Here is a 24,404-nt window from a genome sequence, read left to right on the forward strand (position 1 = left end):
TAGGCAAAGAGGCCAGGGAGATACCTGTTTGTCTGAGGGTCCTTCCACTGCAGCTCCGCACATGAGGGGTCCAGGAGCAGGGCTGCAGCCAGAGGTACAGGCATGAAGCTGGGGGAAAAGAACCTCACACAGACCAGCAGGGGCTGGCAGGAGTCCCTGAGCCAGGAAAGGTCTGAAGACAACTCCAAAATCCAGAGGAAAGTCGCAGAGATTGAAGGGAGGCTGGTGGACCCTCAATTACAGACAGGGGGGGCCAGTTAGGGTTGGTCACAGCCCCTGCCCAGGTGAGGACAGTCAGGGCAGTAACACCTGCGGGCCCTCAGCACCATCACCAAATGCAGTTACCTCCTGAGGGGGCTGCAGTTGTCACAAACAAGCACGTTGACTTCAACAATATAATTTCAAAGCATCACATTTCCCCTAGTTCTCTTTAACAAGGAGCTTGCTGTTATCATACAACTTCGTTCTTATTTATGGTTGAAAAAAATGTCAGAAGTTGGCTACACCTAAACTAAACCCTAATTTTCATCCCAAGTCATCACACACTTCATCAGTCACACACACTGCACCTTCTACAGCTGCACCAAGAGGGTTGAAACAGTCCTGACGGGACAAGGTGAGCAGCATTCACCACCTTTACAGCTACAGAAAAATGTGTAGGTGGCCTTACAAATACGTATTTGTGACTCAAAAATGAGTCTACAGCCTCCTTAAGGTACCCACAGAATTCTTCTGTATCGAAAATTGAGAAACAAAGGAGTTGAACAATCAAGGAGACAATGCTAAGCAGGTGTGAATACTTTAGCTCCCCAATTTAGGTGGTGTGCTGAAGGGTTTGTGTGACCCAGGACTTGGCACAGAGAATATCTGAATGATGGCAACAACTTTACACACATATTTCCATGCAGCTGTATTAACTAGGAGATTGGAACTGAAGTATTTAGGATTATGACATGATAAAAATCAAAGACAAACTAGAATCTGAAGAAAACAATTCTCAAATTTAAACTGCTCCAGTGTGGAAAATCTCCCACTCTGAAGAGTCATGTTTTTGAATAGTATCAAAGATTCTCTTCTATAAGTTTTAATTTGTTGAACTACTGTTCTATACAATTTGGTACCCTGCCAGAAAAAATGGACAATAACTGATGTCTTAGAGGACTTTCTGCCCTGTGACAGCTGCTCTGCTTGCATGAAGAAGCACAAAAGCTGAGGATATGGAGTTAAATTTTTCCTGATCCCTGAGGCAATCAGTGTATTCCTTGGAGTATGAAATTTGATTACACTTATTATCTTAGCTTGCATAACTCTGAGTGTCCTTACTGCATATAAAATATTTCAATCCTGTTAGAGATCCTGTACAGCACTTGATAACTTCCTCAGGCAGGAGTGCTACAGGTGGACTGTGCTGTCTGAGAGTCCACCAACCCAAACGTCAAAATATCAGATTTTATCTGTAAGAGTTTACACCACGGGCCAAGGTGCAAACAAGTGATAATGGAGCAGCCTGGGGAAACTTCAACAGTCATTGTAATGCAGCACTTGTCCTAGAAGTTAAATGTATTTGTACTCCATCCCCAGTGGCTGTCAGTGCTAGCCCTTTCAGGGACACTAATTTTAACCTCAAAATTTGACAAATGATTTTATACTTGGCAGAAAGAGAGAAAGAGTCAATGGAACCTAACTGAATAAGAAATCACAAAATACCTGAAATGGAGAACATGTTTTTAATTGCTTACTTCACTCCCACCCTAATGTCGGTCTGTGATGGATGATGTGACAGAATAATCCTCACTAAATTCTAAGTAAATTAGAATTAGCGGAAGTGGCACTACATTTATCTTGTTCAGTAATACTTCTTTGTTTCTCTTTGGTGTCATCCTTTGGTTTTCTAGTTGATGGCATTATTCAGTGTGAGGGATGAGATAAAAAGGCTAGAAGATTAATAGGGTAGAGGGAAGGGGTGAAGGCCAAGTGTTCTCCTGACATGCAGATTAAGTGTGTTAAAGAAACACATTATGATCAAAATATTTCTTTCTCAATGACAGCATTTGCTAAATTGCCCATTGCAAGACATTGTGCTTCTGAAGGTAGCACAGTTTGCTTTCACGTGGCTGACAAAGGCACATGCACTCTAAAGGGAAACTTGCTTTCACTTTCTTTTCTTTCCACAAAATGTCTTACCTTGTTGCCCATTAAAGAAGTGAAGGATAACAACGTAAACTATTTCAGCAGTAGTGCATTTCAAAGTTCAGTGCAAAAGGAACCATATCTGCTCAACACTGTATATATATATATATGGTCTCTCCTATATAGCAGAATCACCTGGCTAATTCTGATAAATACTGCCTAGGGGAAAGCACAACATACTGAGCCACTGAAAACCACAAATGCAGGAAGGTTCCATTATTCACTGTCCAAATAAGCCACATTCACCACATTTGAGAATACAGCACTGACTCACATGGCAGGGTAATTGTGAGCTCATTTATTCAGCCAATGCATGGAATTCTGCAACTTTCATTTACTGTAGTACTACAAGAATGCCTCAAATATAGGAATAATTATTTAACAAAAACATGCTGCCAAGGTTGAGAGAAATTAATTTGGAAACAAGTGGCATATTCATGAGTATGTTTCCTTTGCTATTTGTATGCCTCCAACACGATCCTAATAAGCATTTCTGTGGAATAATTGACTTGGTCATTCAATCTGAACATGTATTTGAAGGTTATTAAACTCAGACACATGTCCACAGAATTAATATATTGAAAACTCAATTAAAATTGAAATATAAAATCAGTCATTTAATTCCTAATACAGTCATGCTGCCTCATGACAAAACAGAACAGCTCTCACATCAGTTGCTGACACTGCATTCACCTCCTTCTCACATCTTGCTTTCTCTTTTGCATAATTCCCAGTTCAGTTGCTCATTTTCTGTTCCAAGTCTGGACACCTGCTGTACTAACAATCTTACTTTTGTTAAAGCTGCAAACCTCTGTGTGTGTACGTATGTAAGTAAATAAAAAATAAACAAGGAACCATTAGGAGGCGCAAATGCCAGTAGCCATAGGTAATTTTCTTAAAAGTCTTTCCCCCTGTGTTTTTTATCCTAATCTTTCCTGAAAAACTTGAGAACTCTGATCAAGTTTTCTTGGAAAAATGTGCAGTTTTTTTTACCTAAAAATGGATCTGAAGGTACAAGAGCTGAAGATTGAAACAATACCAAAAAAGCTCTGAACATATCCATGCATGTCTATTTTAATATAAATCAGAGATATTAATGGTGCCAATTTATTTGAAGCTTATTTATAGTCACATTTAGATATTGACAATTTCCTGGTGAAAGAAAAAATTAATTTAAGGTTTAATTCAATCTTAAACCTTAAATTAGTAAGACATCCAGTTTAAACCCACCCCACATTAATAACAGCAGTACAGTCAAACCATCACAGGGCAACTGGCCTGTAGCATGAGGTACCATTGTCACACTTAGCAGGATACAAATCCCAATGAAAAACACTATTTCGTGGATGTAAAATCTTTGTAAGATCATATAAAATATTATTTTTGTGACTTTCTATGAATATAAAGGATCCACAAAAATAAAATGTATTTTCAGGGTGACCAAATCTACAACTCAAGTTTATACACCCTGAAAGATTTATGATCTAGTTAGATAGATGAAGATTCATGGCAGCAAATTTGAGTTGTCACAGTTGAAAAAGTGATGGATTGTCAGAAATAAATACAGTAAAATACTTCAGGTCTTATTAATTCTCAGATTTCATCTTAAGCATCAATAATTTCCATGTCTAAAAGCATAAATGCAATTAATTAAATTGCAATTACAGAATACTCTCTTTCATCACACCAGATTAATTTATCTCAGACAGATTGTGTTCATATTCTTAATCCTGAAATGTAAAGAGATTAATGGGAACTTTCAAGCTGGGTAGCTCTGGACAAGCAGGGCTACTTGGAGCTACTGTCCTTTTAGGTGAGTCAATAAACAATAAGTTAACAGTTTTGCCTGTGCTATTGTGGGTTTAAAAATATTGAAATCCTTCTGCAAAACAAGGCTACGGTAACTAAATGTGTGTTCCATTTTATTTTGAAGCACTCGTTCTCTATTACTGACAAGGTAGAAATTCTAATAAAGGAACATATAAATCAGGTACAAATGCAAAATAACTATAAAATGAGCTCATTCATGCCAGTTTTAGGATTTTGCTACAAGGGCGTATCAACAAATCTTTTAATAATATATATATGTTGCCATTTGCATATTAAGCATAGAATTTTCAGAAGTACCCATGTGTTCTTGGAACAAATATTTCCTTGTCATTCACTGGATTAGTTTTCCTGATAATGCCTTTGTATAGTGGCACACTTGTATCCAGGGTGCCCCTGCACAGAGACCTCAACAAATTAGAGAGGTGGGCAATAGCCAGCTGTATGAAATTCAGCAAGGGCAAGAGCCAGATTCTGTACCTGGAACGGGGCAACCCTGGATGTACAGACAGATGGGGAATGAGGGGCTGCAGAGCAGTGCCACAGAAAGGGACCTGGGGTCCTGCTCGATGACAAACTGGACACGAGCCAGCAGTGCCCTGGCAGCCAGGAGGGACATCCCTGTCCTGGGGCACCCGGCACAGCATCACCAGCCAGGCGAGGGAGGGGATTGTCCTGCTCTGCTCTGCCCTGGGGCAGCTTTGGGCACACAATACAAACCTGACACTGAGCTGGCAGGGAGCACCCAAAGGAGCCACGAGGACGGTGCAGGGCCTTGAGGGGAAGCCGTGAGGAGGGACTGAGGTCACTGGGGCTGCTCAGCCTGGAGGAGACCGAGGGGAGACCTCACTGCAGCTACAGCTTCCCTGAGAGGAAGAGGAGGGGCAGACACTCATTTCTTCTCTGGGATGACAGAGACAGAACATGAAAGAATGGCCTGAAGCTGTGTCGGTGGAGATTTTTTGGATATCAGGAACAGGTTCTTCACCCAGAGGGTGTTGGGCACTGGGACAGGCTCCCCAGGGTAGTGGCCACAGCACCAAGGCTGACAGAGCTCAAGAAGCATTTGGAAAACATTCTCAGGAAGATGGTGTGGTTCTTGGGGATGGACCTGTGCAGGGCCAGGAGCTGGTCTCAATGATTCTTGTGGGTCAATTCCCATGGGAATTCTGTGGTTCTGTGATATGACCTGTCAGTAGAGACTCACTTTGGTTTGAGTGGGAAAATCCTTCTTACTTTCAAATGAAGTTACAAGAGATTAACCTGATAAGAAGTTGTTTGACAAAGCATCCCCTGCCCAGGGATACCACTGCTTCCCACTGCTGGTAAAGCAGAAAGCAGCAGCTCAATTGAGGAAAACAGAGAGGTCCTGGCTCTGAATTCAGGATCTGTTGAAGGATTTTGGTGTCAATGTGAACATTCTGCAGGCTCACAGATGCAATCCCCTGGAACCTGCTTTTGCAAATTAGTAGATTGTGCATGCTTGTACATATTGTTGAGTATTCTGGTAATTTTCAAATCCTTAGCTGCTGTTACAATGAACATTGGACAACATATAATAACATCAATGAGTTTATATAGCGAAAAAAGTTGAGATTCAGACATGTCTTTCCCAACTATTTTTTGAAATGTGTTCATTGCAGGAATGTCCTGTGACAAGCTCTGAGAATGGCAATCCAGCTAATACAAACCCTTCTCTGACTTGCTATAAAGACAGTACTACAAACTAATTTTTGTATCTGGCAGCAAATTGGATTTTGTTTGGGAAACTCAAGGCAATAGTATTCACATCATACACATGTGCATTTTTCTCCCCGTATTTCATCTTTGTCAGAAAGATCTCATCTATTCAGGCTGAAATTTCATTCCTATTTAATGAAAATGCAGTGACTCAAAGTTTACACTTGAAAAGTGTCAAAAATAGACACTAAAGTGGCCATTCAGTTGTGTAACTTTTAATCACAGAACCCATATCACTTCAGTACAGTCAAACCCAGCAAAATTGCTTTTCCTTCTATCAACTCTGAATTTGGATATTTGACTTCAAAGAGACTTTTATTAAAAGTTTAGGTACCACTGGCAGATGAGGCTGGAGGTACAGATTAGAAATATTACTAGAGAGGAAAAACAGGCTGAAACAGTTGAGGCTTGGAGTGAATGAGATCCAGGTTACATTCCTGTTGGGGACACCACATGACTTTCAGGCACTGGACAAATCACTCCATATTTCATGTTTTGGTCCTCAGGGATGAAAACAAAGGAATCCTTTCTTTCTATCCTTATGGATGGTGTTCCCTTAGCTTTAAGGACAGTTTCTTACCTTATGAAGTATCTGTGCATGTGCATATTTAAATGCTCAGCTACACACACATATGCAATCTCCCCTTGAAAAGCAAATTCTGGTGTGGATTCCAAGCACTAATGTTATATAAATTAGAATTTAACTATCACAATTTAACTATCTCAGGTATGGAAATTCTGTTTCCATGCCCCTTTGCTCAGAAGCAAAGGGGTATGAAAACAGAATTTCGCAGTGTTTCTGGGTATCTATTTTTGTCTGCCTACACAGTTGCCCTGTCATTAATCTAAATTATAGTGAAAAGGGAGGGAAACATAAAAGCAGATAACACATGGATGGCTTAACATTTCTTTGAAATTTGAAAAGGGAACAGGAGCAACCCTTTTTCACTGCTGGTATTCTAAAACAAAGACATACAACATATGAAGTGACATAATTTACTTTGACACACCATCATTATTTGTTATGATAAATTAATAAGCAGCACCTTTGGGTGCTGCCAATTCATTCCGTTCCTGTCACAGCTGATTAGAATTTCTAAGATGTAATAAAATGGAGAGTGCATTAATTTATGATAGTTTCCTTTGTTTACTTAATGCAGAACAATTACTGCTTTTTTCCTTCCCCAATCACATTTTTTTCATAAACAGTGAGCATTTCTACCTCTTGCTTACAGGGTTGATATGGAAAGAGTCATTACTCACAGTTTATTATTGCCCAGAGCTCTTAGTTACTGTGAAATAGAGGAGTTGTGGTGATTTAAATATGTAACATATAGTCTAACTAATCACATTTGTTCAAAAGATCTATGATTAGCATTATTAAAACAAAATCACAACGTCTGAACACTCTATAAATTTAATCTTAGACTGCTGTACCCTCATTAATGATATTCCAATAGTGTGTACACTGTAGACAACTTCTCATCAGCTTGAATATCACAAATATGAGTATCTTGAATTCTTGAATCATCTATATTCTACTCCAACAGCACTGGCTTTTGCAAAATATGTTCAGGTCATCCTAAATTAATTTCTCACTCTTTACACACTGCAAAAATAAAAAAATACTTCAACTCAATTTTTTTAAACTTTGATTCCCATCATTCCCTGGCATGTTGAAGATTTCTTTTCCTGCTACTACTGTGCATTACTGCTTAGGATTCCTTTTTTTTTTAGTTTACTGTTACTCCACCTTTGCTTCTGGAAACTGCAGGAATACTCTCCTGTACTAGGCACAGAAATACTTTAACCAATAACTTTCCATAGGGAACAACACTGACTTTGCTTTGTTCTCTCTTTGTTCATTAAAGGGTCTGATTTTATTCTAGGGTTATTTCATATCATTCTAGCAATCTAAAGAGTATTTTCATACTCTTTACTATTTGCTGCTAAGGGCAGGTAAATGCTTACTGCGCATGGGAACCAGTCCTAAAGGGTTAAATGAAGGCCTGGCTGAATTGAGAGCAGTGTGGCTACTGACTTCTGTCAACCCAAAATCCCATTTTCTCTCCATTAGTTATGCTGAAGATCTTCACTGTATGCTGAACTTTTCCTGCTAACAGGCTTCTCTATAATAAAGTTGGACAGTGTGAATGCTGTGTTGGCTGGCAGGAATCCCCCAGTTCTACTGCTGGTGCCGATATTCCCACTGTGTCTTTTGAAAAGTTAATGAAGTTTAATTTATTAGGAGCTGTGGGTGATAAACACACTGAAAATCCAACCCTTTTTGATGGGTTTAACTCACCTTTCGAGGAGCTAGGCCTCCCACACCACTTAGACATTTCAGACAATAGGCTCACTGTTACATTATCAGGATTGATATGCTAATACAAGAAAATTTGCTAAGCATTACTGCCCTATAGAACCACTTACACATAAATTTTAACTCCATTTTTCTGTGGGATATTTGAAACCACAAGAACAAATAATTTGTGAAGAGGCAAACATCTGCCTTCTCTACAATTTGGAGTCTGATTATGGGTAAATCACAGTAAAAACCTAAGGAAATATTTTCCATTAATATTTACTGGAACCATATTTTCCAGCTAAGCACTCTTAGGGATTTTATTTGCATAAGAATGTCTCATAGTTCTTAACAGATTTCATCTGCAGATTACCTTTGGGACTTTCTATTCTTCTAGGAAGCCAAAAAAGGAAGGAAATGGGTTTGGCCAAGGTCAGATGGAGATTTGGGCTGAACTGCAAAGTGAAATCTTTAAATGACATGGCTTTTGCCTCCCACCAGTTTTTCTTCCACCATTCTGTGCTGTAAGAGAGAATATGTTTCTGAAGTTATTATTGCCTTGATTTCTTGAGTCACAAAATATACAGGGCATGGGCAAACTCAGCAAAACGTGCAGCACACGTGAGGAACTGCAGTTTTCAGAAGCTGTAACTCAAAGGCTACTAGAGAGAGCCTGCTGCAGCTCCTCCCAGCACAGCTCTGTGCCAGCTGCAGCCATCGAGGATGGCTGCATTCACTGCCCAAGCTGTTGTAGCCCGGAGGCAAAATCAAGGGAATTAAGCTTTTTAAGCTCCTTTTCCTTCTTGTAGCTGTTGCCCGGACAGTTTTCTACATACGATGAGGAGGTAGCCAGCAGCTCTCTTGGGAGAAGGTCTTGTGTGTGTCACAAGCTCAGGCCAGCCCCGAGCCTCGTGGTTGCCCTCTATGAAAAAGGCAGCAGGTTTTTGATGTGCTACAAACTCCACTGGTGGTGGTGTCCACCTCAGCTGTGATGGAGAATTGAACAGAGGTTCTTTTCATGTATCTTTGGGAGAAAGTCAGCATTCATGGCACTGGTGCTTGGACCACTTCTCTTTCATTTCACTGACCAATGATGAAAAGTGGGGAGTGATGGATGGAAGGGGCCTGGTGCCAACCCCAATGAGCCCAAGGGAATGACTCCTTCAGATAAATGGACACTGCATGAGGGGTTAAGGGCCAGACAGCTGCACAGACTGCTGACACAACCACTGCAATTTCACAAAATAGCTTGTTCTTAAGAGACACCCTGAAGTCTTCATGTGTTTAGAAAAAAGAGAGAGAAAGAAAGAAATTTTCCTCCTAAGTCTGTCTAATCTTCTTAACTGTATCAAAAGGCATGGGAAGATTTAGGAAAATGAAGCTCAGAGGAGAAGAAAGAGCCAGTCAAAGGATTTTTGAAAGGATTAAATATTAGTAGGGGATGATATGAAGGAATACAATAGAGCCACATGGTTTGAAGATTTACCTGTTCTCTGCCATTAGGTGCAATGATTATTTCCTCATCTGCCATTGGGAAGAGATAGGGTAGAAATGCTTTGAGGGTAGAAAAGGCATTTTTGTAATCCCAACCATCACTCTTACTGTTATTATTAAACCCTTACATAAGGGAAATCCAATAGGTTCTTTGAAAAGCAAAGACTGTATTGAAGAGGGATTTCACTTGCAAATATACAGCCTGTAAACATGAGAGACAAAAGGTAATACAAAAAAATACAAACCAGCACTGAAAAAACCTCATGCACTTATTTTAATTATTGCTGTCCCAGAATTAAATTGGAATTATCTTTTAGAGGTTTTGTAGAAATGAGATGTACTTGGGGCTCTTCTGTTTCAGGGATACAAACTTAGGAGCATTCGTGCAGTGATTATGCAAAGCATAGCAAAGCCTACCCTGATAAGACTTAATGTTGTCTAATATGAACAACAAAATGATGGACAAAAGAGCATCCAGGCACCTGGACAAAACCCAGAAAGTCTAACTCTGCCATTTTGCATGTTTGAACATTTCCATTGGAGTTTAACACATATGTACTGATTGTTCTTTTAAAGGATGCGCGATGAGCCATAATGTAAAATATAACTGCAGCTACATGCAGCTTGAAGAGAAATAAAGCAGGCTTATGCAGGTATCCATAATTCCATGACAGGCTCTAACTTCAGGATCTATGCATCGTGCCCTCTTCACCCAGGACTCTGGATTTCATGGATTCTTGTTCCATCTGGCACTATGGGCTAGATGTTCAAGGTGGAGTGGGTGACATTTGGCCTAAAGTACTGCATTTAGGAAAACTTGCTCCTACTATTCTGTCAGCCCTCACTATCCTTTTGGATAAACTGATCTGGCTGTGAGACGCTGAAATGTTATGGACTACAAACAAGCAGAAATCTTCCCTCTCTCCTGTTCTTTTCCTCATACCACCTTCTATTTCTCACTCCTGACATCCCTCCCGCCCTTTAACACGCTGCTGGCAATGCCTACAAACAGGAGATGGGTCAAGGTCTATCAACCAATCCTTCCCACATCGTCCAGGGGGAAGTTGAATGTTACCTGTGAGGAAATAGAAGGGAAGAAATACAGGAAATATGTTTCCCCCAAGTTTTTGGCATAAATAATAGAAAAAGAAAGAGCTGAGAAGCTTCTCACCAAATAGATTAAAGGCTGGTGTCATGCCGAGGGAGGAGAGGGGGAAGAAAGGCCAAGCAGCTAAATTTGATATTAATAGGTCAAGATTTGTCAAGTGTAAATGGTACCAGTATAACCAATCATTGACAGATTCTACACCTAAGTTCCATACCAAGAGGAGCTGGGTTTTCAATCTTTGCCTTGACAAAAGAAAATATTAGCACAAATATACTACATTATATTTGCTACAGTAAAAAAATTAATCTATTATGAATCATTAACATTCAACTGCCATTTGCAGATATACATGTAGCTTAAATATCATTGATATTTGAAATAGTTATACCAATGTTTGCACTACAGAGCATGCATCCAAAAGTCACTGTAGGCAATACCTGCTAGTATTCAAAGGTTGTCAAAGGAAATCTCCACCTGGTTATAAGCAGTATTTTATTGGGAGCAATTGGAAAGGCAGTAATTGTGCATATTTTGGATCAATCCTTGTTCTTTGCACCAGTACTGAGGAACTGTCAGTGCCATTGCTGGAAATGATCCTTATAATGTAACCTCAGTCAAAAGATATAATAATAACATTGATTTCAAATCCAGCTGTTAGTTTTCCAATAAACTCCAGACATAACAGCTGCTATTTTTTCTCCATGAAACATATTTTGACCGTGATCTTTTTGTGCAACTGCATCCTAGTGGGTTATTAGTAAAAAGAAGACAACTTACAGCTTTTCTCCTGGTTTTCATCTAGACAAATTATGTATTATTTCCTTGACCTTAATAGCAGAATCTAACCTTTCATTTATTTAACCTTAGCCAGAGAGGAAAAAATGCTTTTACAGTCCAGACAAGAGATCTGAATAAATTGGTACAGTGAGTATAAAGTCCATAGGGTAATATGTAAATGTAGATTCTGCTTTTCATTATAAAATACAGCCATGAAGTACTTATATGTAAAAGCTGCACTAAATTTTAACAATACACCACAGTTGTAAATCTATATTTTAAAGTGCTGGGATGTTTTCTGCCACCAAATAAATTTTTATTTGTGAAATAGAAATACGACCTCAGAAGCCTATAAATATGGACTTTCCTCGCCTTGGAAGGTTGTGAGATTTATCTAAATATGAATTGTAGGTAACAGCAATGACACACTGTAACTTACCATGATTAGGTGAAGATAGCAACATCTAGAGAACTGTTTCCTTGTATTACAGGAGTTGTCTTTGTGGGAGGATGGAAGAACAATGTCATGCATAACACACCAGGAAAATAAAACAGCACTCCACTCTATGTTTTTTTCATCACTTCAAAGTAAATGAATCCCCATTTTATATTTCATGGTGATATACAGCAAACATTTCTGGGAAGAGGTGTAAGTAGCAAATGTTATTTAAACTAAAAAATCATGCAAATCCACAAGGACTTCATTTTTTTAACTTATTTTACTCTTCTATCACTGTTAAAAATGGTCTGTGTCTTCAACAGCATTTCTCATCCAGCAGCCTCAATATGTATGTTGTAAAGATGAATGGATGAGGTGTTTAGAGTTAATGATCTGTATCATATTGCATCCATTTAGCTAAAGATATATAATCCCCCACAGTTTGGTTTATATTGACTCTTATTCAAGAACTACATCTTTGAAAGGCCATCATGCTCTCCTGACAGGTTGGAAGATGAGAATAAATAAGACAATATACTCAGCTTTCTGTTTTATAGATAAAGTCTACAGGCTATTTGATAGTTTTACTTCTTATATTTTACAGTGATGTTAGAGTTATTTATTACCAAATTACAGTCACATTGCATTTTATCGCTTTAACTTTTTGTGCTTTGGAAACATTTGTAGTTCATTTTATTTCTACTAGCATAAACATATTCTGTATCTGAGTGTGCATGAGTATATATTCTGAATAAATACATCTGATTTCAATGATTTTTATGCATCCTTATCAACTGCATCCTTTTATGTCCACAGAATGAAATTCACCTCAAAGCAACAGTTACCACAAAAATGATGTAATTTTAAATAAAATAACTGCAAATAGACTTGGACAGTATGAGATCTAGTTTTTGGAAGAAGAATGATTTAGTATGTTCCTGAGCTCAGAGATGTCCTCTGTTTTTTGGTCAGTGCTGCCTTTTAGGATCACACTGTTGGGCGTCAAGTCAACTGAGGAAAAGTCACGGGTAGTTTGTGTTTGTTTTTTCCTCAGCTGTGCTGGGCCAACAGAGCTGGACTGGATATGCCACATTCAGAGAGGACATTTTCACCAGGTATCAAAGAAGGGCTGTAAAATGAACAGTGATATTAATTTTCTGACCTTTGTACTTTTTGTTTAATCTTTATCATCTCTAAAATAATCTGTAACCTCCAGTATACTACTTTCAATAAAGGCAGACAGACTTTCACAAAGTAACCATTGTATGGTTTCATCTTAAATATGTGCTGTCTCCACAGTCCATGGTCCAATATTTATATTTCTCACATGATAAGTTCCAGGTTCTGAACACATGAACATGAACATGCATCTCAGCAGTGTAGAACAGTCTACAGGGTCCTAAAAGTGCATTTATGGATCATCTGTGCTCTAAGCAAAACCAACACCACCAATACCTAAGTGTGATGCCAGGCAGAAATTTTAGTAATTGTTTGAGATAGACCAATATTTCAAAATATCCTTTTACCATAGGAGAGCCATTAGTTCTCCTACAGTAAAAGGAAAAATCCTCAAATTAATATCTAACTGATAATGAAAATCACTTTTCACAGTGGTTGGAGGGGGTTAACTGAGGAGATCTACAAGTATCTGCAAGAGAACTGGTGTCCCTCAACATATTTATTAATGATCTAGAAAGAGTCTCAGCAGTGACAGGATGAAATTTGCTGATACGATAAAATTATCCAAGGTACTAAGGACAGTATTTGCAAAAGGCTCAAAAGAATAATTCCTATGATACAGAGTGACTGAAAGATAAGAGTGGCAGATAAAATTCAGCATCAATAAATTACAAGTAATGTATCTAGAAGAAAACCATTTTTAACCATTGGATACATTAATGGCATCTAAATCAGCCAGCACTCAGAAAAGAAACCTTAATGTTTTCGTGGCAGATAATAAAAGAGTTATCTTAAAAAAAGGGATGATGATGATGATGATGAAGATGATGATGAATTGTTAAAACAGAATCAAAGAGCTAGTCAGAAATTACCTCTGGTGTCACTGCACCTTCCCTTGGTTTACCTGTACCTTGAATATTGCATGCACACTTGTTTTGTTCACTTTAAAAAAAGATACAGCAGGATTAAGAAGACTTAATGGAGATTGGCAATTATGATTAGATCTAATAGATCATCTTCTGTGAAGGGACAGATTAAATAAGATAGAATATTTTAATTTGAAAAAGAGGTGTCCCAAGTAAAATATGATAGAAAACTATTAAAAAAATATTAGTACAGATCAATAGATAACTATTTTATATTACTTTTACAACAAAATAATAGAGAGCATAAAATAGTATAGTAAAGAAAAAATATAAAACTACTCAAAGTACTAAATATAAAACTACTCAAAGTACTTTTCACACAGAATGCTTGAGCAAATAGAGAAAATCACTGCTGCACGATATTCTTGAGTAACAAAGCAGGTATTTGTTGGGTTTGGTGGGGGGTTTTAATAGCACTATTTGAAGAAAAAATCACCCAATGCTACTAAACACCAGATTCTATCTTAGCACCTGCATTAGCTAGAGATTGCTGCAGAAATGAGCCTGACAGAGAAATCAGAGACAGTCTGACTGAACTCCTGATCTGTCCTTATACTTCCCCCCAGCCTTTAATGAAGCAGGTTGCACGTTGTGCTCTGCCCATACGCTGCCTTATTGACAAGTTCTCAGCAAGATAAACGTTTGCTTTCCAAAGTATGCGCATTCCTCCCAGTGCATTAAGAGAAACTACTGTTTAATACCGGAGATTACATCAATTCTACAGATTTTTAAATGCTCTCAGCTGAAGAAGCCTAAGTCTGACAAGGCAATTGCTGTAGGTGTCACTATAAACAGTGTCAGTGCCTGACACCAGCCCTAAATAAATCACTGAAATTACTTCCATTCCTGTTCTTCAATAAGCTTATATCTTAACACACTAGAACCAGCCATGCAGACCCTGATCCAAAAAAACAGAGAGCATTTAAAGATGCATCTGTAGCCATGAGATGCTGAATGACAGGGATGCACGGAGCTGTACTTCCAGGCCACTTTGTGGAACACCAGTTTTGAAGAAGGAAAGGTGTGAACACTCATCTTTAATTTCTCTGGATTATGAGGCACAGACCATGTTAGTGTCCAGTGTCTGACACACAGGGTCAAAGAGCTGCAGCTTCTCAAGCTTTGAGGAGCCACACCTCCTGCTTCTGGCAGGCCCTGGCTCTGAGCCTTCATGCTGCTGACATAGAAAGTACACGTGTGACACTGAGACAGGAGCTTGAGCATGTGAGAGGGGTGCTCCTATATTTCACAGACAGCTGCAGTTTGCACATGCAGAGGAAGGCCGTACCTGAGAAGTGTGAAGACAGTGGAAAAATATAGTCCTCATTTGCAAAGGTACAGAGCAATGTGGGAAGTCAGGGGACAGGGCAGCTCCTGGCCAGGTGACATTTTGGAACACTGCTTTAGTCCAGCCAGCCCAGTTTCCTGTAATCCTGAAAAACACAGGTGCCTACAGCAGAAGAAAGAAGAAGAACGTTCATATCAAACAGCAAATTTCAGCATGAACTTTCTTAACACTTGTCCATGACTCTTACCTCTGGATGGAAAATCTCTTCAGAAAACAATCATGTACTTTGTCTCCTTCCTGCCCAGCAAAATCAAAACTCACTCAAATAACCCTAACACCACTGCAGATGATGTGACCTGTTGGATTTTTACTCATTCATTTACTTGAACTGCTGAGCACTCCAAAGGGTCTGGAAATGATGCTAAAGGGATCAAAGAACATTTCCAATGTGCATTTTGACAGAAGACAACCTGAGCAGGATATATCAATTCATGAAAACTGTGAAAACCCTTGGACTGAAAGAAATTTGCTTTCCCAGTGAGTGGGTCCATTCTGCTGGCAATAGGCCTGGAGTAGACTATAGGATTGAGCAGGCTGCTGACAGTCAGTCTCGTTATGAGGCCTTGCTCCCAGATTGCTAATTTAAAAAATGTATACTGCTTCCTTGGACCCCATATATGAATGGTGGAATAGAATCATGGCTGGGGGCTGGGAGTTACATTTGCCTCTGTTTTCTTCTTCTGCTCAAGAAACAAATGCAAGTTCTCACTAAATTAGGAAATGAACTTTGATAAGGTAAAATATTATGCATTCTTCTATGCATCATCCCCATGGAAAAATCATTCTGTGTCATTCCTGCTGCTTGGCAATATTTCTTTTTCTCTTCTACAACTGCACAAGTGTGTAAAACTTCTGTTACTGCTCTCCCCCGATTCTCCCTTTCCTTCTATTTTGTCATCTCCTATTTATTTTTTCTTGATGTTTTGTCTCTCTTTCACTATATCAGGGAAAGAAAATTGAGGCAAAATTGGTGAAGAATTTGTCTTATCAGAAATGTCATTGGCTACAGATGTTCAGCACAAACCAGCACTATTTACCTTTCTGAGCATCAAGATACACATACTGCAGGAAAGCTGAGCTGTGTCAGGGGAGAAAACACCTGGGTCCATAAAAGTGATGGAAGGAGAAAGAGGAGAGACAGGAACATAAAGCAACAGTGAAAGAGTAAACTGCCAACAGATCTTTTCCTTGCTAAGTGGCTGCTTACCACAAAACACCAGGGACTTTTCAAAAGTGGTGATTTTGTGGAATTTTAACTGAAAAACAGTAGCACATTTCATTTGCATAGGCTCCTCCTCTTTCCTCATTCTTTTCTGCGTTCATGTGGTAGATTAGACTTCCAGGAAGGAATTATCCACTTAATTTTCCACTCATTCATGCCTCTGTCCAACAACTCATGCAAGTTCTACATACCTATTCACAGGTTTACACAGCTGGCATGTCCTTTTTGCTTTAACATACAGATTTACAAATTTTACATGCACTCCTGGACAAAGTGACACTGAAGGGGAAAAGCTCCATTGCTGTGAACTCTCTCCACAGAGGAGCAGGTAAATGGCACCCAAACCAGCTGCCCTGGAAACACAGAACCCCACTGGGATGGGGCAAGTGGAGAGGCTGGAGTCTCCTGGCTTTTATCAGCTCCTTACATCCTTTTTCTCCACTGATGTTCTGACAGTTTGATCCCAGATCTCCCTGTGTTTAGTGATGAACTGCACCGTGTCAGACACCGTGCTCCAGGCCTTCACTGCACAAGAGTTCCTGCACCCAGGGAATACACTCCTGCTCTAATGTGGCACTGTGATGCTTCCTCAAGCAGAATAAATCTGTTTGGGTTTATGATAAAAAATAACGTGCAGCATGCTCAACTATGCTCACACTATTTTTAAGTGTATTTCATAAAAGTTTATGGTTTGAAATGTCATGGTTAGACTGGAGGGTTTGATGGAAGGCCCTGTGAAGATGAGCAGAGGTAGAAGCTTACACTGCCAGGACCTGGGACTGGGACTCAGGTTTGTAGTAATTCCCCTGCAGCAGTGGTTTGATGTTAGTTTAGAACTTCTAACTGTTCACATTTAAATTAATCTAGGAAAAGCTGACAAGCAGCAAAGAGAAAAAGAAGGCAAAATGAGGAAAATCGGAGCTTATGCACAGAGAGCCATTAGCATTCCATACTGAAAAGTTTATTACTTAATATTACTTCCATATGTTATAGAAAAGGGAGAAATGAAAGAAATTCAATATGACCACAGCAGAAAGAGATTTTTAGAAGCATAAACATAAAATTGTACTTAAAATTTTGATATAAATGAAATATTTATATCAGTATATCTGCATTACCTCTATGTTTTCTGAATAAATATTATGGCAAGGAACATATCAACATTGCAAGTTCTAGTCTAGTCTATCACTACAACTGCTGGCTAATTTTATTTGAATGCTACTCTGCCATCAGACTATGGTTCAATTACAGTTATATACATAAACATAGCTGTTGCTGAGCATTTAGAATACTCTTGCCTTATGTTCACTGATTTTTTTTTCTGTCAAATATTTCTCTACATCCTTTCAGCTCCCCCAGTGAATTATTATAGTCAACATCACCGTCAGGTCTTTCTGCTGCTTTCAGTTCTAATTTTATTTTCAACTTTAACCTTTTGTTGCTTTTTGCTCATCTGCACAGACTGAAGAGAAGTCATGAGGCTGCTTCCTGTAACTCCCCGTGGAATTAACCTTTCTGCCCTCCCCAGACTATTAATCCATTCACCCTTCTCCTCAGACTGGAATCACTGCTATCTCCTTGTCTGTGGTCATCACATCTGAAACCTCATCCTCAGAGTCTGCTGCAGACACCGAAGATCACAATCTTCCTGGATTCTTGGACTAGATGACACAGCTTACTCACCCCCAGCCTGTGTTTTCCACTCCATGAGATAAAGGGTTTCTGGTCCCTGTCTCAAGGCCTCTCAAGGCTGCTCTTGCACTGATTCCAGAGCAGCTCCCAACATGCTGGTACTAAACATGCACAATCTGGGATTTTCTGCTGCTCTGAGGAATATCTTCAAACCCCTTTCCCACCTCTTAGTTTTAGACTTACAAAATCCACTTCATCCTCTCTCATGTTGTCCTCATCTCTTCCCTACTGCAGACAGGAATCTGACTCACCAGGAAGGGAAGTGTGACTGGTGCTGCTGGATGGCCAAGGACTGAACACGTTCCTTTTCCAACACTGCTTTGTCTTTCTAACCCCGTCATCTGTCTCACCCCTTTTACCCTGCAAATCCATACAGGGCCCACCATTTATAATACATTTATATTGTGCATGTGCCACGTTTGGCTTCCAGTAGCAATTTAAATTACCTGTATTTTTTGCAGAGTTTTGCTTTACTTTTCCACAGCCTAAGCAGATGGAAGCTTTGCATAAGAACATTTTTTACATTTTCCCTCTTATTTAGTTAGCAATGACAATCACAGAAAACTATTTACTTTAGTTTCCTTGAATTTTTCCCATCTAGAAAGACACAGATGACTAAGTCCATTTTAGGTGTGATGGTATAAAACTAGAATTGGTTTTTATTTTCATTTCCCAACCCAGTGATGTATCAACAATGTGAAGAGTGAAATTCCAGAGTCCGTGTCAAGAAAACAGGTAAGACAAAAGCTGACAGGAGGGAATGAACAAATACACACTGAAGATGGAAATAAAGGATAGAATTACCTTTTGATCTGCCTTTCTGAGAAGTCCCTTATGTAGAAGGAATGATTTTCTTTCCATGGAATCCTACAGAAACACAGAAGTTTGCCTCCTTGTTAAATACAAAAGGTTAAGTAAAGTGTTAGGAAGCTAATCCAAAATTCAAGACTAATTTAGATTTCCTGAAATAATCATTATGACCACAGCACTAGCCTCTTCTTATATATTTGCCTAAATAATAGTTATAATAAAGTTAGCAATAATTTAAAAACCTTTCTTGTCAGGAGATGATTTTATGCTCAATCCTGAAGAATGGCACTTGAATGCCCGAGTAAAGGGCACCCCTACAGGATACTAAATTGATGAATTGATACAGAAAAGCTGAATTAGGAATTTGAAAATATCTTGAAAGATTAAGACAATTTTAGAGAGGAAAAACTGGAAACAATTAAGGAAGATTGCAAATTACAGAAAGAACAATCTGAAAGAAAGCATGCCTAGTATAAAAGATTGATTAGAAGACATAAAATGGAAAAGAAAGGACAGCAGATGAAAAGAAAAAACCTTACAGACACAGTAAGACATTATAGCTCATTTGTTTTATGGAGGGTTATGGAGTCCAAATGTTAGCCCAATGACATCTCTCTTTGTCATGGTGGATTTGGCCATGTCAATAAAACACGAGCCTGTTGTGCTGGCCCTTGAGCAGATGCAGTGGTGGCTTTGGTCCTTCAGCCCTCAGAAGAGGAAATGCTGATGCTCTCTGTGAGCACAGCTCCTCTCTGGGTACCAGCATCACCTTCGCCCTGTCAAACCATCAGCTCTGGGGCAGGACGCTGTCCTGGGGACATTGCTCTGCAGCCTTTGTTTCTGCAATTTTCTAGTTCTGCCTTTTATCCCTCCCTACAGTGTGAGTGCCCAGGGGCTTCTGGGGATGCCTCAGTCCTGCTCACCCTCGCAGGACACAGGCCAGCCTCTGCCAGGGTAGTGGGAAGGGAACTTACATCTGCCAAAGATTTCCAAGATCTGCTGTCAGTCAGCCTAGATATAACGGGGCTTCTCCAGGAAGCAAAAGGATACACTCAGGCTTCTTATCCTCCCTTTAAAAGTAGACAGTAATTTCAGAAATCTCTAAAACATATCCCAAATTTTTGTATTGACAGCTACATTGCTTTGGAGAAAATAACTTCTCTCACAACCAAGAGGGTTTTAACTTTTACCTGTGAATCACTGCATACCTGACTTCTGTATTTTTAAATGTATGTGCCTCTAAGGTAGAAGACATAAATCTAAAATAATTACTAAGCCTTGTAGCCAAAAGGAAAAAAAAATATTAGAATTGGACTTCTGTGCTGGAACTTTAACCTATCAGAATTACATCAGGCTCAGGATTCCACACTGGCCAGGGACATGCTATAGCATGCTGAATAGGATTCTTTATCTAACACTGACACCTGAGAGTGTTAAATTACAAAATAATTTTCAACTCCAACTACTGGAAAAACTGCCTCCACTTGGGTTAGTCACAGTTCACAAGCAGGAGCAATTTTACCATTTTATACTTTCAGTGACATCTCCTTTTAATATTTTTTTAAAAAACCTTGTCTCCTAGAGTTTTTGTCCTATGCTGTTGCTAGAGGATTTAAACTTTAAATGTCAAAGTCTATCAGGAATGAAAATGTTCCTCTGGAAAGGTGAATCAACTCATGCATTAAGGAAAGCATGACATGAATAAAACCTTAACGTTCAGAAAAAACCAAAAGCTGGGTCTATTGATAAAATAAATGCTCAGTTCCAGTGTTTGCTTTTCAGCCATAATCAATATGATGGGACTGATCACACAGGCAAAGATAAGAGCATGAATAAATTCTATGAAGAGGTAATTAGAAGCAAGCAACAATTTTTTGCAAACTAGACTGAAGTTAATTAACAAATAATTAATAAACTGAATAAGTATTCTCATATGGGATGAAATGAGGATTTATTTAAAATAAAGTGTATTATTCTTATGACTCATACTGGGGAGTTTAAAACAATTTAATATTTTAAAAGATCCACTCAGGGTTTCTAAAGAGTGTATGAACGAACCTATGAAGAGAGATTCTGATGAGAAATTATTTGAGTTAAGCAGTACAATGTCACTGAAATGAACTTTTATTTCCTAGAGTTGATGACAATTTTTTCACCTAGTTTTGTTCAAAAATCAACTGTTCGTCATTCCTCCACAAACTGAATCAGGGATGTAACTCTAATCACAGAATTAAGAAATTTTATATTTACAATGAATAGTTTCACTACAAAATCTGTAGTAATTTTTGGAATGTCAATTCTAACTTCATTATTATATAATTACATTCTAATGGTCTAGATTGGTTACAGTGTTTGATTGTACTGCTTACTCTACATTTAATAAACATTATTTCATTAGAAGATCAGATATTTCATATCTATTAAAATATTTCTTAATGGAAAATAGTATCCCTAATACATAGTGGAGCATCATATTCACATAGCAATGTAATACAGAGAAATAGCTGATGTAACTAAATGAAAATTTGACCAAATAGTGACTACTATTATTGAATTCTAGCTGGTGCTGGTTAGCAGGATGAATCTCAGTGAGCTCATGCCAGTTTGCTGTGTCTGAGAGGCAGTGTCAGTAAGGAGGAGTGCCACCAGCTGCATTTGAGACGTGGATGCCTCTGGAGCTGCCCTGGCTGTCTGCCTCCCTTGGGAGGGCCAAGGGAGCCTCGCTGCCTCCTGCCTGTGCTCAGGATCAGGATGTTCCTGCCATCCCAAGCTTAGAGATGATCAAATGAGCTTATTCTGCTGCCTAGCGTGTGCAGGGGCTTAGATCTGTTTACATTTACTATATATACCCCTGAAGACTTGGGTCTAGGAGTACTGCAAGCCTAATAAACATAAAAATAAACATAAATCTAAGATGTTACATAACCGTAAAATCTATGAGGCTGCTTACATCTCAGCAAGAACTTGGTGACCTAGTAAAAGTTACATCTGTGTCTGTGTTTGAACATTTGACTGAATGAAGATTGTTCCCCACGTCACAACCTATGAAAAAACAATTCTGCATCCAGACAATGGCTTCAGTCTGTTTTTCAGTTCTGCCACTATATTCATGTATGTATAGGATGCAAGGTGGTAAAAAAATCTGGTAAGTGTTGTAACTTTATCAGCCCCAGCCAGATCTGCCAGAGCTTGTTTGCTTAGAGCTTTTAGGCACCAGAGTGACCTCCCTGTTCTAAGTGCCATTCTGGAAATCTTGCCCTTCTGTCACATTCTTCCCATTTGACATCCTTTGCACTTTGGACCCTTTCTGACATATGAGTGGACCAGCTGCATGATGCACCTTAGCACGGAACAAATTGTGGCCACTTCTTTGCCTGTTATTTCAGTTTGGTCTTGTTATTTTCTTTTAAAATCACTCTCTGGAGAGAAGGGAAGAAAAATGCTATTTGGGGACCTGGAATATCCTCTAGGTCGTGATTCTGGAGCACAGCACTGCAGCTTTTGCAGTCAGTCACAATTGCACATTGTAACAGAGAAAATGAAGGCAGAAATCTCTGCGTCCTCCAATGCCCGGGCATTCCCTCTGTGGCAAACCAGCTGTGGTACACACTGACACACAGCAGCTGGGATAAATGCTGGGCTTTGTGACCACATGGACAGCCACAAGGGTTTCCAGCCTCCAGATGTGGGATGTAATAGCAACAGAGAAGTCACTTATGTATAAAATTTACAAGTGTGCTGAAGGCTGTTCATCTTCCAGCTTGCCTCTCTAACCCTGTGAGGTTTAAAAGGCTGATATACATTTTAATCCCTTCATCATGCATGAGGCAAGAGCACAGGAAACCTCAGTGTTCTCAGGTCTAGGACTCACAGACACTGCAGACCCCAGCACCATCCCCTGGGTTCACAACAAGTTCAAGTTTCCAAACTTTAAATGGATTAGGCTCACTGTGTTGTAGAAGGTTGGTTGTTTTGATGTTTATGCTCGAGTAACAGAAACACACATTTAAGTGTTTGCTTTAAAATAAAGAGAAAAAAACTAATTTTCTGACTGAATGCAAAGTGTACCTGTGACCTTGACCTCAAAAACCCCTCCCAAGCTGATTAAACTTCCATTAATTCAGTGTTTGACAAAATATTTTACTTAGGGAAGGTATGAAAGACCTAGAGTAGTCCAAACATTTATATATTCGATACACAGCACACAACTATGATTATAAATCTCCTCTAGATGCAAGAGCTAAAGATCTTACTAGCCCTCTGTTATTCTGAGAAAAGAGGAGGAAGAAAGGAAATCTTAGAGAACTCACCTGCAGCCTGACAAATTACCTCATCCATTGCCACTAATATGAGCTTCCCAAACTGAATTAATTCCTTTACCACCATGATCTTTTTTCTAGTCCAGATATCAAGGTCATGCTACACCCACAGAACATCAACCAGATGTGTATTACTCTTCATGAGATATCCTAATTCTTATTCTTGAGGCAGTAGCCACTAGTGACCTATTAACTATTATATATTATAAAATCTTTCATATATTTCTGTCTTTTACAGCTCCTACAAACTGCCCTTGCACAATGTAGTAATACATAAGGCTTAGGAAACTGACCTCTAAAGAATACTAAATAGCTGTGTGGCAGCTAAAAACCAATTATCTCTGTGACTATTTAGATATACCTAAGTAATTTTTAGCATTTACAGTGTTGGTAATGATCCCTCTTGGTGCTTTGATATCCCAAATCATGGCTAATCCATGCCCACTGCTTTGTGTTACAAATGCAAATGTGTTTGCATTGATATAAATACTAGACAAAATTAAATTAATGCCTTATTATTTTCAAGCTTATACATGCAAAGCTACTTGGAGCTGTCATTTTCTTTTCTATGATCTAATTACAAAGCCTGGAGGGATACAGAGAGGAAACCAAGTATTTGAGGAAATGGGATCTACATGCTCCAAGGGTAGTCACGAGCTCAGTGGGCTGCAGAAGAAAACCCACTAAGCCTAAAACAGGTTAACAGTCAGCAGAATGTGTAGAAATGATAATAAATACCTAACTACAAATGAAAGAAGGCATCCCAGAGAGCAGTGTAACTGCCATGTGACTGGACCTGTGTGGAAACAGCTATTTTATGCATTGCTAACACAATAAGTGAGAAAGCAAAGTTTGTGTGCCAGGACTGTGCTCCCTTTGTTGCACCAGCAGGACCCAACTTTGCTGCCACAGTGACAGAAATGAGAAGATGAGTCCTGTTTCTAATAAAACCACCTGTCCTTAATGGGAACAGGCAATTGCTGAGATTTTTTACTCCGTTAGTGGTTCTCCTGTTCTGCACAGATTTT

The sequence above is a fragment of the Prinia subflava genome, chromosome 10 (genome assembly GCF_021018805.1).
Source record: "Prinia subflava isolate CZ2003 ecotype Zambia chromosome 10, Cam_Psub_1.2, whole genome shotgun sequence".
Classification (NCBI taxonomy): domain Eukaryota; kingdom Metazoa; phylum Chordata; class Aves; order Passeriformes; family Cisticolidae; genus Prinia; species Prinia subflava.